The sequence below is a fragment of the Syngnathus typhle genome, linkage group LG9 (assembly GCF_033458585.1).
Source record: "Syngnathus typhle isolate RoL2023-S1 ecotype Sweden linkage group LG9, RoL_Styp_1.0, whole genome shotgun sequence".
Taxonomy (NCBI): Eukaryota; Metazoa; Chordata; class Actinopteri; order Syngnathiformes; family Syngnathidae; genus Syngnathus; species Syngnathus typhle.
The window spans coordinates 13,446,097-13,463,085 of record NC_083746.1 but is presented as its reverse complement, the minus strand read 5'-3'; the positions used below and the strand labels follow the sequence as shown (position 1 = coordinate 13,463,085).

General features: G+C 46.0%; 1 long non-coding RNA gene across 1 annotated transcript; it reads left to right on the top strand.

The window, feature by feature from the left end:
* Window positions 1-970: 970 nt before the first annotated feature.
* Window positions 971-7,859, top strand: LOC133160234 (uncharacterized). Its single transcript, XR_009715829.1, has 2 exons — window positions 971-1,578; window positions 6,215-7,859. It is a non-coding gene; the product is annotated as an uncharacterized LOC133160234 (long non-coding RNA).
* Window positions 7,860-16,989: the final 9,130 nt, after the last annotated feature.

Here is a 16,989-nt window from a genome sequence, read left to right as displayed (position 1 = left end):
CGCACGTCTTACCTATCGCAAGCTCGGTCCATCACGGATTTTTTTTAAACAATTATTGCAGATAGATTCTGATTTATTTTGTTAGGTCTCACACATACACACATTCACACCGTCATACGCAATAAAGCACACAAGGCAGGCAACAAGACAGGCAAGTCCACCCCTACACCCGATGCGTTGCGGCTTTTTGCGGCACTTGCAGCTTGGAGATCAGGGCTTTGTCTGCCCATATGACACTAATGGCCAATGGGAACTTGTTGATCTGTGTCCTAGCAGCTGATTGGCTTAGCAGGTCTAACTACACTTTATCTCAGCCTCGTCCACTTTATTCATGTCAACATATCGGCAGCACCTCAAACTTGTACTTTATTACACACAAGCGAGCTCACGCACGCACGCACCAACACACTCACACGCCCGCACGCCCGCAAACGCTCATATGCGGACACACACGCACGCACGCACACACTATCACGTCTCTGCTCTTCAATCGCCAAGCAGAGTAGAGCTGAGTGTGTGCTTGTCACTCCCGATTAGATTGTCCTGTTTGCACGTCAAATGCAGGAATCGAAGCACACAAGTGCACCCCTACACCATCAGCGACTACCCGATGCGACACGCGCCTCAGAGGTCTATTGCGGACGGCGTGTGATGCCATAGGACAGCAGGGCGAGAGCGGAGACGTGACACACCCACGCATGAAGGAAAAATGCACCACCGTGCAGAAACAGTCGGGACAACGGCAGTAATGTGTGGTGCGTCAGCCGGTCAGCACTGCAAGAGCGGAGCGGAGCCGTGACACATTCACCAGGGATGAGAATGGCAAATGTGAAAAAACACTGAAAAGTAGCCGGGGGTCTGGGGGGGCCGACCGGGGGTCTGGGGGACCGACCGGGGGTCTGGGGGGGCCGATGATAAATATATACCGTATTTACTCTAATTAGCGCCCAGGGCGATAATTAAAGAAGGTTTATGTCAGGGTTTTCCAAACTATCTTGATCTATGATTATCTTGGAATGTATATAACCGGTAATAAATAACTTAGGTGGATTAGTTTTATGCTTACGTTGGTATGTAACCGGTAATAAACCACCTAACTCTGTCCCATCCTAAACAATGTCGTAAAACATCCCCTGCTCTGTTTACCTAGAGGTCAAGCAAGAGCTTTAACTTGTTTATTCAGTCTACTGTCACCCCCACCCTTTTTCTCTTAATAAAGATGGTCTTGTGGGAAGCGAGAGTCAGACGTCATTCGATCATTGCTGTACGCACAGTGACGAATGGACTCTCCGCCTGCAGGTGCCCAAAACGACTAACTTGTCTCCGAGTGGTTCTTGCAAAATAAGTTAGAGTGAGCACCACTCTAACATTTTGGTGCCGAAACCCGGGACCCTCATACCCGCCATCTGACTGACGGAGGAAGACGTGCTGCATTGTCGACAAGCCAGCGTCCATTAGGAGGACCTGGAAAAGAAAGTCCTGGGAAGAGAACTTCTTCGCTGGGCCAGCATCTTATGTCTGCCTTCGTCTGACAGAGGTGGTTGACGGGACCCGGAAATGCAACGAACCAGGGGACAAGTAAGTTAAAGCCCTAAAGTTGTGGGATTGTGTGGTTGTGAAACGCGTAAAAGTAAAAGTGCACAGGAATAAAAATAGGCAAGACAGAAGATAAGAAGTCTTGTGGAAGGAGGGGGTGTTGTAGAGTCCCCCTCCGGATGAAGTGGCTCTTCTGGAGCAGTGGTTTTCAAACTGTTTTATATATTTTTGTAAAATCTCATGTACCTCCGTGTACCCTCATTTGACAACCACTGTTCTAAGGGGTACAACTTCGCGTTGGCAGGGCTGGGTAACAGGACTGTTGTCTTTAGTTCCCAGGGAAGGAAGGGGTGTTGTAGAGTCCCCTCTCCGGATGAAGCAGCTCTTTTATTTTTAAAAGAGGACTTCGCGTAGGCAGGGATAAGAAATTTGTGTGGTTGAATGTGTGACTGGTAGGATAAATTGACTAAAAAGCAGTTCTAGCATTGATCGACGGCAATAACACAGGCTAGTAATTTGTTAGAAGGTCAATTTAAACCTGCATTGAGGATCCTCAAAGAAAATAAAAAGAGATTGGAAAAAAAAAAAACACTGGAAAAATTAAAATTAAGATGAGAAAAAGGAACGATAAATCTCTAGCTCTTGAAGGAGATGAGTTCATGGCGAGTAGATTTCTTGATTGTATGTAATACATGCTGAAGTGGAAAAAGAAAAGAGAGAGAGTTGAATTGTGCTAGACTGTGGTTGAAAGCTTCACAAGAGAGAAGAGAATAAATCCAAAAGACAAAGTTGAAAAGTACTGCGACTATGTTTGTCAGGCCGGAAGACAATGAGGCCACAGTGCGCAGGCGCACTGTCCCGGCCACGGCTCCAGCCGCAGCTCAAGCAGAAGAGCAAGAGAGGCATTCCGCTCGTGTGCAAAACTTGTATACAACAACTATGCAGTGGGACAGGCATGCTGAAAAAGTGATCCAAAAAGGCAAATGTTCTGATGTATTTCATCTAGATGATGATAATGATCTAAATGAAGATACAACGATCTTCTCCCAAAGTTCCCAAAGGGGAGAGGAAGAGAGAGAGACCAACAAGGCCGAAGGCCACCATATAATTCAAAACCCCCATCAGATTCTGACAACTGTTGGAACTGTGGGAAACGTGGACACTGGTCAAGAGAGTGTTTTAGAAAAAGAAAAACGGTGCCAGTCAAGGGGCAGAGGAAGAGGCAGAGGAAAAGTCACATTTACAGCATGACAAGCTTCCTCTCCTTTGACCCCTCATGCTAATACAGAGAAAGAAAGAATAGATGCCCATATGACAGCAAAACATGTCATTGTCAGATTATTGGAACATTTTTTGGATTATTAGAGCTCTTGTCCATGCAAGAAGTATGACAATGCTGTTTGTATGCCCAATGACAAATGACCAGAGATCAAATTGTGTGTGTACACTAAAGTTAGAATTTGCAAATCAAGTGGTAAATGAATGCAACTTGAAGATAAATAAAAAAAATTAGAATGTACTGTCCTTGTGTGCGTGGGAGGGACTAGCTCATGATCGACCACAGGAAATGGCCAGCCTGTGACGAATCATTGGTGCTGGGGCCTGCCCTACGCGCGCGAGAGCTGTGCATGTGTGTTAAAATGATGAAGATTGGCTAAACTTTCAGTGTAAAGAAATTTGTTAGACTGTGGTCTATCCAATTTGCACCGCAGAACAGAAACGATTTGGAAAGATAAAAATGAGAGGAAAAGAGAAAAATGTGTTTGCGAGCAGAAATTGATCCACACTAGTGCATGTTAAGTGTTGAGCCCTCATGAGAAATTTGAAAAAGAAACGACAGAACATGCTTTCAGGAATTGGAAGAAGCAAAATTGTGAATTTAAGACATTGCAATGCTACATTTAATAGGAATAATTGATTGATGGTGTTATAAAATTATACAAACTGCTATATGCGAGCTAAATCTGAGAAATTGAGTTCTTTAAATTTAAAAACAAAGGAAAAATTCAGATTAATTTGCCAGCAGTTTTTATGAGTTGAGTTTTTTTTTGGTGGATTGTTCTATCAGGAACCTTGAGTTGAAAATGGTATATGGATGTTGTGTGGTGAGCTTGGATGAATTGAGACCAATGTGATGGTAAGACTCCTTTTTGGAGACTGTGTGTGAGATGCAAATGAGCATTGATGAATGATTGCCTTGAATGATAGGAAAATACAGGTTGAATGGTTGAAGCTGTTGGCGACTACTATGGAAAATTAGTAGAGCAACTTTGCTGAAAGAGTGGTTTTGAGTAAGTTGAATGCTAAAATGAAAAACATAGCTTTTGGATTAATGATTAACTAGAGAAAAAAACTGGAGAACCAGTAACACATGCAGAAGATGTGTGAACTGGGAAATTTAGAAGCGTTTTGAAAAGAAAGTCAAATTAAATGATGGAATCATATGTAGTGAAGAACACGTTCTCCCAAAACGTTTGTCAAGGTGTGAGGCATGGGCGTTGTCAAGCCTCAGAAGGAGGGAGTGAATAGGACAGATAGTGGAAGATAGTAATAATACAAACCTTTACGACATATGGATTTTCTAATACATTTAGTGTCATACTGTGGTAAAATTCTATTCTGGTATCATGCAATGTATATCTCACTAGTAAGCCTAAGTGTGACCGGGTCATGTTTCGGGTCAGGTTCGTGCGGGATTGTTTGGGCCTTGGTCCATGATCTCATTGGCACGAGACATCTGGTTTCCATTAACAACTGACAAGATATGCACCCGAGTGAGGAAAGGGAGGCTAACTCATAAATAATGAGGAGATATTGGGAGTAATCTGTTGGTCCTTTCTTTAAGACCCTTCCTGGTGCAGATAGGTTAGCAACAAGAGAGATTTAGAGGTTCAACAGAAAGACAGTTAAAAGAAAACAACATTATTAATTTGGATAGTTGCGGGCTAACAGGAGCATGAGAAAGAAGAGCTAAGAAGCGGGATCCAATTTGATCAGGGAGATTGGAAATTCACAACACCATATTCTAAGTCACATTTTTGAGCAAGCATGACACAGGTAATAACGTTTGAGAGGTCAAGACATAGATCAGGGCTAGATGTGGAACGCAGACCTCGTTGAGTTAATTTTAAATAATGATACTGAAGACAATGTACTGTCTCATTAAATAGGAACTATGGACAGAACGTAGCTCGAAAATAGGATGACTTACAGGACTTACAATATAAAGACGAGATCGCTGTTACTAGGAGAATTTGAAGTTTGGTAAACAAACGTTACTAGCGAATTGATGGCAGCAGCTACATTTGGTTACAAGTTTGATGTCCCAGTCTGTCACTCTCAGTGCCAGGATCCCTGAAAACTCAATCCCGAGACTCTGCCTGCAGCCATGGACGTCTACAAAACGGTGCCTGGCTTTGAGGCACCTTTGACCTTTGGCAAGGACAAAGAAAGACTGTTGTTGTGCTTGGAAGGGGCAAGTACACTCCGGAGAAAAGACGACATCCTCGGGGACGAGAAAAGACAGTGAGAAGTGGAGGAACTCACAATGTTGAAGACAAAATGGACATTTGAACAATGGACTCATTCGAGAGTGATGGATGTGTTGGCTCTGAAGCAACAACAAAAGAACACCATCTTGAGAGGGTGAGGTGCGGCAAAAGATATGGACTTGAAATGTCCAACGGCCAAATCGCACTCCGTGCTGAAACTTCGTGGGGCTTGGGGTAAAGTGGAAAGGAGCTTCATTGTGCACTGGGTTTGACAGAACTGAGGAGATTTGATAAAAATTTAATAATGCGTAGAGCTACAGAGAGAAGCATCATGGTCAGAGATTGAACAGATTGGACAAAACAAATAGGCTAAAACGGAGAGAAACAAGAGCGAGATCTGATGTTTTGGCTCATCAGGCATAAGAAGTAGAAATTGAGTTAGATACATTTTAGAATAGGACATTTGGACTAAAGTGGATTCAGTCAAGAGGAAGCTAGGTTGCTCAATGTACCTACTCAATAAAATAGTAAATTCGTTGCACCACGGTGGAGTTTGGGTGGTCAGAATGTTGGATACGTTAAATTTTTGACTTTCACACAATCATGCATAGGAGTCGCACAAGGCGACAGTTAACAAGACAATGACTGCAGTAGGGATCACTTACGACTGCACCGACATGGAAAAGTAGAAGCAAGGGAGTTGAGTAAGGGATTATATGCGGAACAGTCCGCTATACAGTTACCAATAGGAGGTTCTATCAAAAGGAGCTACATGAGAGATGTATAGAATCCCTTTGTCTGTGTTCTGTGTTCGTGCGTAATCTCTGTAAAGTTGTGTCAGGCTGTTGTCGTTTGTCTGAGCCTTGGGTGCGCGCTCGGTGTGTGTGCGTTTATGTGCACAACCTGTGTTAGGAAGAAGACGGCATGGATAAGGGAATCTCCTTTAAGACAGGAGGCAATAAATGGGAAAGCCCCTGTCATAAACGGTCTTTGGTTAGGAGGAATCATTAGGAAGTGCTCAAACTCTTCTTTCAAACACTCCTATCTGCCTCGTTAAAAAGGGCATTACAATTGACTACAAGAGTTGCAAAAAGCAGATGAAGAACATAGGTAGCATGATCAGGTCCCTCAAACCGAAAGATATGTCCAATGCAAATTTACTGCCGCCTGATCTTTCCTCCTCACAGGTCGACAACCCCATCAATCCAGGAGACTGGGTCTACATCAAGGTCATCAAAAGAAGGAACTGGGCCAGCCATGGTGGGAGGGACCATTCCAAGTCTTGCTGACTACCCCCCTCCGCAGTGAAGATCGCTGAAAGACCCAACTGGATTCACCTTAGCCACTGCAAGCTACGAGGAGTGCTGGACCCCTCATTTCGGGACGGTGACAAAGTCTGCGAACAACGATCCCAACTCCGCTAGGCGGGGGTATGTCTCGGTGTTCTTGTCATCTTAGTAGCAACGGGGCTCCACATGCCAGGTGGATCCTCTGCTGCGTTCTGGTTGGAGCATGCTATAGTCTATGGACACATCTGAACAGACCAAGTGATAATGTTGACCGTGGGAAACGATGGTCACACGATGAGAACTTTGAGGACTGGTCATGAGACCCCAGAAACCCATACAAAACCAACGCTTGGTACCGGTATGTGAAGGTCACTGTGGGAGCGCGCACACAGGGGGGATGTTATCTGTGTTTCCAAAAACTCCCCTTGCTCCACACAAGTTCACTTGGAGGCCAGAGCAATGAATGTCACTGAAGCGAAATGTATGGCATTCATGGGAGGAGTTTGATATCAACACCGTACTGTCAGTCAGTGACGCTACCCCTACCGCCCTGGACTCGCAGGAATGAATCTGTGATCAAACTATTTTGGATTAATCCCAATGTGACTGTTGGAGGACGACAGATGCCACAAGTGGCCTAAACCAGGACGCTACCTGGAATGGACTACACGTGTTTCGTCCAAGAAAACAAGACCCACGGATGCATTCACGACAACTGCTCTCCAGGAGGGAACTGGATGGGAGCTTTGGACATCACCGCTGTGTGCCAGGATGGGAGAGCCATTTCAAGGTGTAAGGGCTCTCCTGCCAACATGGCTGTACCATTGGACGGGTCCTACTTCATTCGGAACGGATCGTGGCTTTATTTATATTTTCTTATTGATAGCATTATGGTCGCCTAAGGCAGAGGGACCGTGTGAGACTTTTCCTGCGATTTAACATCGGCCAGCAGGTTTTTAGACCACACAATAAGTTTGGACTGGAGTATTGAGGAAAAACCTCATCTTCACTGGAAGTTGTTGCTATCATTGTTTGTTGTTTTTGTCGTGTTTCACCCTGCACGCTCCCCAACCCGTCCGCTGTCGTCTCCGTTTTTTATTGATCTTTTTTATTATAGTTTTTTGCTATTCTTCTTTATATTTACTTACTTACTTATGTTTGATTGATCGGGTTCACATAATCATATGATAAAACAGGAGGGATATGTCAGGGTTTTCCAAACTATCTTGATCTATGATTATCTTGGAATGTATATAACCGGTAATAAATAACTTAGGTGGATTAGTTTTATGCTTACGTTGGTATGTAACCGGTAATAAACCACCTAACTCTGTCCCATCCTAAACAATGTCGTAAAACATCCCCTGCTCTGTTTACCTAGAGGTCAAGCAAGAGCTTTAACTTGTTTATTCAGTCTACTGTCACCCCCACCCTTTTTCTCTTAATAAAGATGGTCTTGTGGGAAGCGAGAGTCAGACGTCATTCGATCATTGCTGTACGCACAGTGACGAATGGACTCTCCGCCTGCAGGTGCCCAAAACGACTAACTTGTCTCCGAGTGGTTCTTGCAAAATAAGTTAGAGTGAGCACCACTCTAACAGTTTATGTCCAAAAGGAGGGTGGGCGATTAATAGAGAACACTTTTTGTCCGATCGCCAAGGGGCACTGAAATGGGCGATATGTATATTTTCCTTATGTAGTATGCAATACCTGCATCTCACTGGTGTTAACACTAGAACAGCGGCTGTTTTGATCTACCTCTAACAGCGGGGTGCGTCAATTGACGCTCTATCGATGCGACACGTTACCGTCGCACATCACATGTTGCGCACGTCATGTTATCGCGATCATCTTGTTCTAGTGCACGCCCCGATAACGTAATTGTGTGAGGATATTGTAGCGGAGGAAAGGGTATAATTGTATCATAGTTTACGGAGATTTTTTTTTTTAAAAGGGACATTCAACGTGCTGTCAAATCAGTCATTTAAACTTGCGCAATGACGTCGGCATGCGGTCGCGGAGGAAAACGTAAGTTTGAGGGGGAATTTTTAGAAGCATCGGTGATAATTAGAGGTATCAATGTTTTTTATTTATGTCATCGCTAACACACTGGGCGATTATTAGAATATGGGCGATAATTAGAATAAATACGGTATATATGTATATATATATATCAACGTCAAAGTCTGCTTCATTGTCAATTTCTTCACATGCCAAGACACACAAAGAAATCGAAATTACGTTCCCACTATCCCACGGTGACAAGACATAGTACACAATATACATACAAGTAAACAACACAAAAAAATAAAAACAAGAAGGCACAAAAAATGAATAATAAAAGTGATGAATAAATAATAAATAAACAAATAATAAATAAGAGGAGCAAAAATGGAGCAAGTGTGCATACAGCAGACAGTCAGAATATAACACAAAAGTACAGGACACTACGCAGAAGGGGGGAGAGAGTTCAGGATCCTATATATACACACACACACACACACACACACACACACACACACACACACACACACACACACACACACACACACACACACACACACACACACACAAGCACACACATACACACATATACACACACACGCACACACGCACACACAAACACAATGCCTTGCAAAAGTATTCGGCCCCCTTGAACCTTTCAACATTTCGCCACATTTTAGGCTTCAAACATAAAGATATAAAATTGTAATTTTTGTCAACAATCAACAACAAGTGGGACACAATCGTGAAGTGGAACGAAATTGATTGGATAATTTAAACTTTTTTAACAAATAAAAAACTGAAAAGTGGGGCGTGCAATATTATTCGGCCCCTTTAATTTCAGTGCAGCAAACTCACTCCAGAAGTTCAGTGAGGATCTTTGAATGATCCAATGTTGTCCTAAATGACTGATGATGATAAATAGAATGCAACTGTGTTTGATCAAGTCTCCGTATAAATGCACCTGCTCTTTGATAGTCTCAGGGTTCTGTTTAAAGCGCAGAGAGAACCATCAAGACAAAGGAACACACCAGGCAGGTCCGAGATACTGTTGTGGAGAAGTTTAAAGATATCCATAAAAAGTCTTGTTTAAAGTTTGCCACAAGCCACCTGGGAGACACCAAACATGTGGAAGAAGGTGCTCTGGTCAGATGAAACCAAAATCAAACTTTTTGGCCACAATGCAAAACGATAAGATGTAAGTAAGATGGCGGCGCGTGCACACGCAGCGGCCTCTCTCTGTCCCGAACGGTGTTTTGTTTTGTCGTTTAATGTGGGTTTGTCCGACAGTTTTGTGTGTTCGTCTCGTCGCACCGGGTTGTGCTACAAGTACAGCGGGCTGGTTCAGCTCGACATCGGCGGAAGCGAGTTTTGTGGCGATCTGGACTTTGAAGCAGGGACATTAAAGGCGCTCGGTCTGCTCCGTCCTGAAGCGAGAGCGGGGGCGTCCGGGCCAGGCTGGCGGCCAACCCAGCTCGACCGGCCGTGCCTTCCTTTCTTCGGGCGAACGTTCGATCGCTGGGCATCAACATGCCTGCTGAGATCTATGAAACGGACAGTGCGTAACTGCTGTGCATCTGGAGCGGCTAGCGTGCTATCGGGCGGACCGGGCCATTGTACGAGGGGGAACATCGCGAGGAGGTGGAATGCGTGTCTACATCCGTGACGAATGGTGCCGGGACTCTGTGGTGGGATGCAAGCACTGCTCGCCTCTGGCGAAGTTTGTGATCTTCAGGCTTTTGGCGTCCTGAACTCTCTCCCCCGTTGTTTACTTGTATGTTACTCGTGTACTGTGTCTCGTCACCGTGGGATGGAGGAAACGTAATTTCGATTTCTTTGTGTGTCTTGGCATGAAGGAATTGACAATAAAGCTGACTCTGACTCTGACTCTGATATGTTTGGCGTAAAAGCAACACAGCTCATCACCCTGAACGCACCATCCCCACTGTCAAACATGGTGGTGGCACCATCATTGTTTGGGCCTGCTTTTCTTCAGCAGGGACAGGGAAGATGGCTAAAATTGATGGGAAGATGGATGGAGCCAAATACAGGACCATTCTGGAAGAAAACCTGTTGGAGTCTGCAAAAGACCTGAGACTGGGATGGAGATTTATCTTCCGACAGGACAATGATCCAAAACATAAAGCCAAATCTACAATGGAAGGGTTCACAAATAGACGTATACAGGTGTTAGAATGGCCAAGTCAAAGTCCAGACCTGAATCCAAACGAGAATCTGTGGAAAGAGCTGAAGACTGCTGTTCACAAAAGCTCTCCATCCAACCTCACTGAGCTCGAGCTGTTTTGCAAGGAAGAATGGGCAAGAAATCCAGTCTCTCGATGTGCAAAACTCATAGAGACATACCCCAAGTGACTTGCAGCTGTAATTGCAGCAAAAAGTGGCGCTACAAAGTATTAGCGCAAGGGGGCCGAATAATATTGCACGCCCCACTTTTAAGTTTTTTATTTGTTAAAAAGGTTTAAATTATCCAATCAATTTCGTTCCACTTCACAATTGTGTCCCACTTGTTGTTGATTCTTGACAAAAAATTTAACTTTTATATCTTTATGTTTAAAGCCTGAAATGTCGCGAAATGTTGAAAGGTTCAAGGGGGCCAAATACTTTCGCAAGGCACTGTATATATATGGAGCCTCAGTTTTCGACCACAATCCGTTCCAGAAGGCTGTTCGAGAAGTGAATTGTTCGAATTCCGAATGTTTTCCATTACAAATAATGGGGGAAAAGTCATTCGTTCCAAGCAAAAGAAAAAAAACAACGCCTTTTTTTAAGCATTTTTTTTCATTTACGCATTTTTGACCGATCGCGCAACTGCAGCGCACCACCGAACTCGAAACCGTAGCGCGTCGCTGTCCCCGCAACTGCACCGCGCTGGTCGCATTATTCTGACAGAGCCGTCGCTGAAATTTAGAAAATATTTTTAAAGTCCTGATGTACTTTCCAAAACTTTAAGTGGACCTCGGACAAAATTAAGCTCCCTGCGCACATAGTAGGTCCACTTAAATTTTGGAAAGTACATCAGGACTTTATAAATATTTTCTAAATTTTCTAAATTTCTAAATATATACTTTGCTCAAAAAAATTAAATTTTTGAAATTTTTTTGGGGCTATTTACCATAATTTTCGGACTATAAGTCGCATTTTGGGGGGCAATTTATTCGACAAAATCCAACACCAAGAACAGACATGAACGAGCAACAACAGGCTAAACAACGGTATGCTAACGTGACAAACACAAACGAGAAGCTGAGAACGGGCCTGATAACATTCAGTTATTTAAAAAAAACATTACATAAATAACACGTTTATAAAACCATCTATGTCACTCCAATTCATTAAATCCATCGATTGTCTTTTGTCAACAATGTCGTGTGCCGCGCCGCAGTTCAAATTATTCCACAGGCCCACACAACGATATATAAACTATATTTTAAATAACTATCACATAAACAACAATATTATCAAACCATTTGTGTCCCTCCAAATCATTAAATCCATCGATCAAATTTCTCGTCCTTTATGTCATCCTGGTGACAGAGGACATGTCCAGAGGATAAGGCGCTTTAAAGTGTTCATTACTTTCTTTGATTTTTTCTCTCTATTTTTCATGTTTTGAATATGTTCAAGATAAAGATATCAAAGCATGTGAAGTGATCAACTATACTAAAAATAACAGGTGAAGTGGTCAAATATACTTGTAGTAAGTGATGTGTTACAAGTAAAAATTTGTGAAGAAAAACATATATAAGTTGCTCCTGAGTATAAGTCGCCCCCCCACCCAAACTATGAAAAAAAAACGCGACTTATAGTCCGAAAATTACGGTATACTGATATGGACAGTTTAATGTTTTAGGAACAAAAGGATGCCACATCTTTTGATGGAAATAAAAGTTTACAGCCAACAGAGTGCTCAGTATATAGACACCCCAAAAATCAAAGTGAAAAAATGATGTGGCAGGCTCGTCCATTCTGCCTAAATTCAATTTCTGCAACTCAAAATTCTTTTCAATATCTTGTGTGGCCCCCACGAGCTTGTATGCATGCTTGACAACATCACGGCATGCTCCTAATGAGACGACGGATGGTGTCTTGTGCGATGTCCTCCCAGATCTGTCTAAGGGCATCAGCAAGCTCCTGTAAAGTCTGAGGAGATACCTGGCGGCGTCTGATGGACCGAAACATTATATCCCAGAGGTGTTCTATCGGGTTTAGATCAGGTGATCATGAAGGCCATTCAATTGTGTCAATTCCTTCATCCTCCAGATACTGTCTGCATACTCTTGCCACATGAGGCCGGGCATTGTTGTAGATCAGGAGGAACCCAGGACCTACTGCACCAGCGTAGGGTCTGACCATGGGTGCAAGGATTTTATTCCGGGACCTAATGGCAGTCAGACCTCCGTTCTCTAGCCTGTAGAGGTCTGTTCGTCCCTCCATGGAAATGCCTCCCCAGACCCACCACCGAACCGGTCATGCTGAATGATGTTGCAGGCAGGATAGCGCTCTCCTTGGCTTCTCCAGACCCTTTCACGTCTAGCACAGGGCGCCAGTGGCGGATTTGCTAATTCTGCTGTTCTATGGCAAATGCCAATCAAACTCCACGGTGCTGAGCAATAAGCACAGGGCACACTACAGGACGTCGTGTCCTGAGGCCACCCTCGTGAAGTCTGTTTCTGACTGGGCAGAGACATTCACACCAGTAGCCTGCTGGAGATCATTCTGTAGGGCTCGGGCAGTGCTCAACCTCTTCCTCCTTGCACAAAGTAGCAGATATCGGTCCTGATGGAATGAGGGCCATCTACGGCCCTGTCCAGCTCTCCTAGAGTAAATGCCTGTCTCCTGGAATCTCCTCCATGCTCTGGACATTGTACTGGGAGACACATCAAATCTTCTTGCAACAGCACGCATGGATGTGCCATCCTGGAGGAGTCGAACAATCTGCTCAACTTCAGGAAGGTTAAGAAATCGCCTCATGAAACAGAGTGGACCAACACCAGCAGCTGACATGGCTCCCCAAACCATCGCCGACAGTGGGAACTTCACACTGGATTTCAAGCAACTTGGATTTCGCTCCTCTCCAGCCTTTCTCCAGACTCTGGCGCCTTGACTTCCAAATGAAATACAAAACTTGCTTTCGTCTGAAAAAAGGACTTTGGACCACTCTGCAACTGTCCAGTGCTTCTTTTCCATAGCCCAAGTCAGACGCTTCAGAAGTGGCTTGACCATGGGAATACAGCTATTGTAGGCCCAGACACGTCTGTGAACAGTGGCTTTTGAGATCTGAACTCCAGCTTCAGTCCACTGTCTTTGAAGCGCCCCCAAATTCTGGAAGCTACTCTTCTTCACAATGCTGTTAAGGCTGCGGCCATCTCTCTTGGTTGTGCAGCGTTTCCTGCCACATTTCCCCCTTCCAACAGACTTTTTGTGGATATGCTTTGAAACTGCACTCTGTGAAAAGCTTGCTCTTTGAGAAATTTCTTTTTGTGTCTTAGCGTCCTGATGGTCCTCTGGACAGCAGTCAAATCAGCAGTCTTCCCCATACTTGTGATTTACTGAACCAAGCTGTGTGTCTTTCAACGCTCAGGAAACTCTTGCAGGTGTTTCGAGTTAATTAGATGATTCAAGTGATTAGTTGAAATAGTTTACTTTTTCATGATATTCTAATAGTTTGAAATAGGATATTTGAGTTTTCTTAAGCTGTATACCATCCATCCATCCACCGTCTTCCGCTTATCCGGGGTCGGGTCGCGAGGGCAGCAGCTTTAGGAGGGACTCCCAGACTTCCCTCTCCCCAACCACTTCATCCAGCTCATCCCGGGGGATTCCAAGGCGTTCCCAGGCAAGCCGAGAGACAGTCTCTCCAGCGCGTCCTGGGTCGGCCGCGAGATTACCTACCGGTGGGACATGCCCGGAACACCTCCCCAGGGAGGCGTCCAGGAGGCATCCTGATGAGATGCCCGAGCCACCTCATCTGGCTCCTCTCAACGTGGGGGAGCAGCGGCTCTACTCCGAGTCCTTCCCACCTTATCTCTAAGGGAGAGCCCGGACACCCTGCGGAGGAAACTCATTTCGTCCGTTTGTATCTGGGATCTCGTTCTTTCGGTCACGACCCAAAGCTCGTGACCAGGGTGAGGGTAGGGGCGTAGATCAACCGGTAAATTGAGAGCTTTGCCTTTTAGCTCAGCTCTCTCACCACGACGGACCGGTACAGAGTCCGCATTACTGCCGACGCTGCACCAATCCGCTTGTCGATCTCGCGCTCTATCCTGCCCTCACTCGTGAACAAGAGCCCAAGATACTTGAACTCCTCCACTTGGGGCAGGATCTCATCGCCGATCCGGAGAGGGCATTCTACCTTTTTCCGACGAGGACCATGGCCTCGGATTTGGAGGTTCTGACCCTCATCCCAACCGCTGCACACTTGGCTGTGAACCGCTCCAGTGAGAGCTGAAGATCACGGCTTGAAGAAGCCAACAGCACCACGTCGTCTGCAAAAATCAGAGATGCAATGCTGAGGTCCCCAAACTGGACCCCTTCAACGCCTCGGCTGCGCCTAGAAATTCTGTCCATAAAAGTTATGAACAGAATCGGTGACAAAGGGCAGCCTTGGCGGAGTCCTACCCTCACTGGGAACGAATTCGACTTACTGCCGGAAATGCGGACCAAACTCTGGCATCGGTGATAAAGGGACCGAACCGCACTTATCAGTTGGCTCGGCACCCCGTACTCCCGAAGCACCCTCCACAGAACAAATAATAGAACACCGCTCTCGTTCAGATCGGTGGGGCCGTTCCTCCCAATCACGCCCTTCCAGGTCTCACGCGGTCAAACACCTTTTCCAAGTCCACAAAACACATGTGGACTGGTTGGCCGAACTCTCATGCACCCTCAAGGACCCTACCGAGGGTGTAGAGCTGGTCCACTGTTCCACGGCCAGGACGAAAGCTGCACTGCTCCTCCTGGATCCGATGAGCCAAGATGGACACCCTTATGTTTGAACATGGTGTTCATCATTGACAATCCGTGTCGAGCACAGAAATTCAATAATAGAACACCGCTCTCGTTCAGATTGGGGGGGCCGTTCCTCCCAATCACGCCCTTCCAGGTCTCACTGTCATTGCCCACGTGAGCATTGGAGTCACCCAGTAGAACGATAGAGTCCCCAGAAGGAGCGCTCCCCAGCACTTCTTCCAAGGACTCCAAAAAGGGTGGGTACTCTGAGCTGCCGTTTGGTGCATAGACACAAACAACAGTCAGGACCCGTCCCCCATCCGAAGGCGGAGGGACACTAACCTCTCGTTCACCGGGGTGAACCCCAATAAGCAGGCGCCCAGCCGGGGGGCAATAAGTATACCCACACCTGCTCGACGCCTCTCACCGTGGGCAACTCCAGAGTGGAAGAGAGTTCAGCCCCTCTCGAGAGGGCTTGTACCGGAACCCAAACTGTGAGTACGTCTAGTCGGAACTTTTCTGCTGTGTGTGGAGGCAAGTCCGACTATGTCTTTTCGGAACTTTTCTGCCTCGCACACCAGCTCGGGCTCCTTTCCAGACAGAGAGGTGACATTCCATGCCCCAAGAGCCAGCTTCTGCAGCCGGGGATCGGACCGCCAAGGCCCTGCCTTTGGCCGCCGCCCATCTTACACTGCACTCCACAGGTGGTGAGCCCATGGGAACTGGGACCCACGTTTCCTTTTCGGGCTGTAACCGGCCGGGCCCTATGGGCGAAGGCCCGGTCACCAAACGCTCGCCTTTGAGCCCCGCCTCCAGGCCTGGCTCCAGAGGGGGGCCCCGGTGACACGAATCCGGGCGAGGGAAAACGAAATCCATTTATGTTTTTCTTCATAAAGGGCTTGTGTGAGCCGTGCTTTGTCTGGCCCCTCACCTAGGACCCGTTTGCCATGGGTGACCCTACCAGGGGCATGAAACCCCAGACAATACTGCTCCGTGGATCATTGGGGCACGCAAACCCCTCCACCGCGGTAAGGTGACAACTCACGGAAGGGGCTGTATGCCATAATCAGCAACATTAAAATAATAAAAGGCTTGCAATATTTCAGTTGATTTGTATTGAATCCAGAATTGTCATGGCATTTCCTGGGGGGGCACATCAGTGAGGATCTCTCCTGGTCCACCAACACCGCATCATTGGCGAATAAGGCCCAGCGCCGCCTGTACTTCCTGCGGAAGCTCAGGCGAGCGAGCGCTCCTCCGGCCGTCATGACTACGTTTTACCGTGGCACCGTGGAGAGCGTCCTTTCCAGCTGTATTGCTGTTTGGGGTGGCAGCTGCACTGACTACAACTTGAATGCCCTGCAGCACATAGTGAACACGGCTGGTAAGATTATTGGTGCTTCACTTCCCTCCTTGAAGGACATTTACACCTCCCATCTCACCCGCAAGGCGACCGCGATTGTGAGTGATGTGAGTCACCCCGCTCACTCTTTGTTCGATCTTCTGCCCTCTGGGAAGAGGTACAGGAGCCTGCGCTCCCGCACCACCAGACTCACCAACAGCTTCATACTCCAGGCTGTTAGGATCCTAAGCGCTCTCCCCCTTTCTGCGTGGTGTCCTGTACTTTTGCGCTATGCTTACTGTCTGCTGTATGCACACTTGCTCCGTTTTTTTCTCCTCTTATTTATTGGGTTATTTGT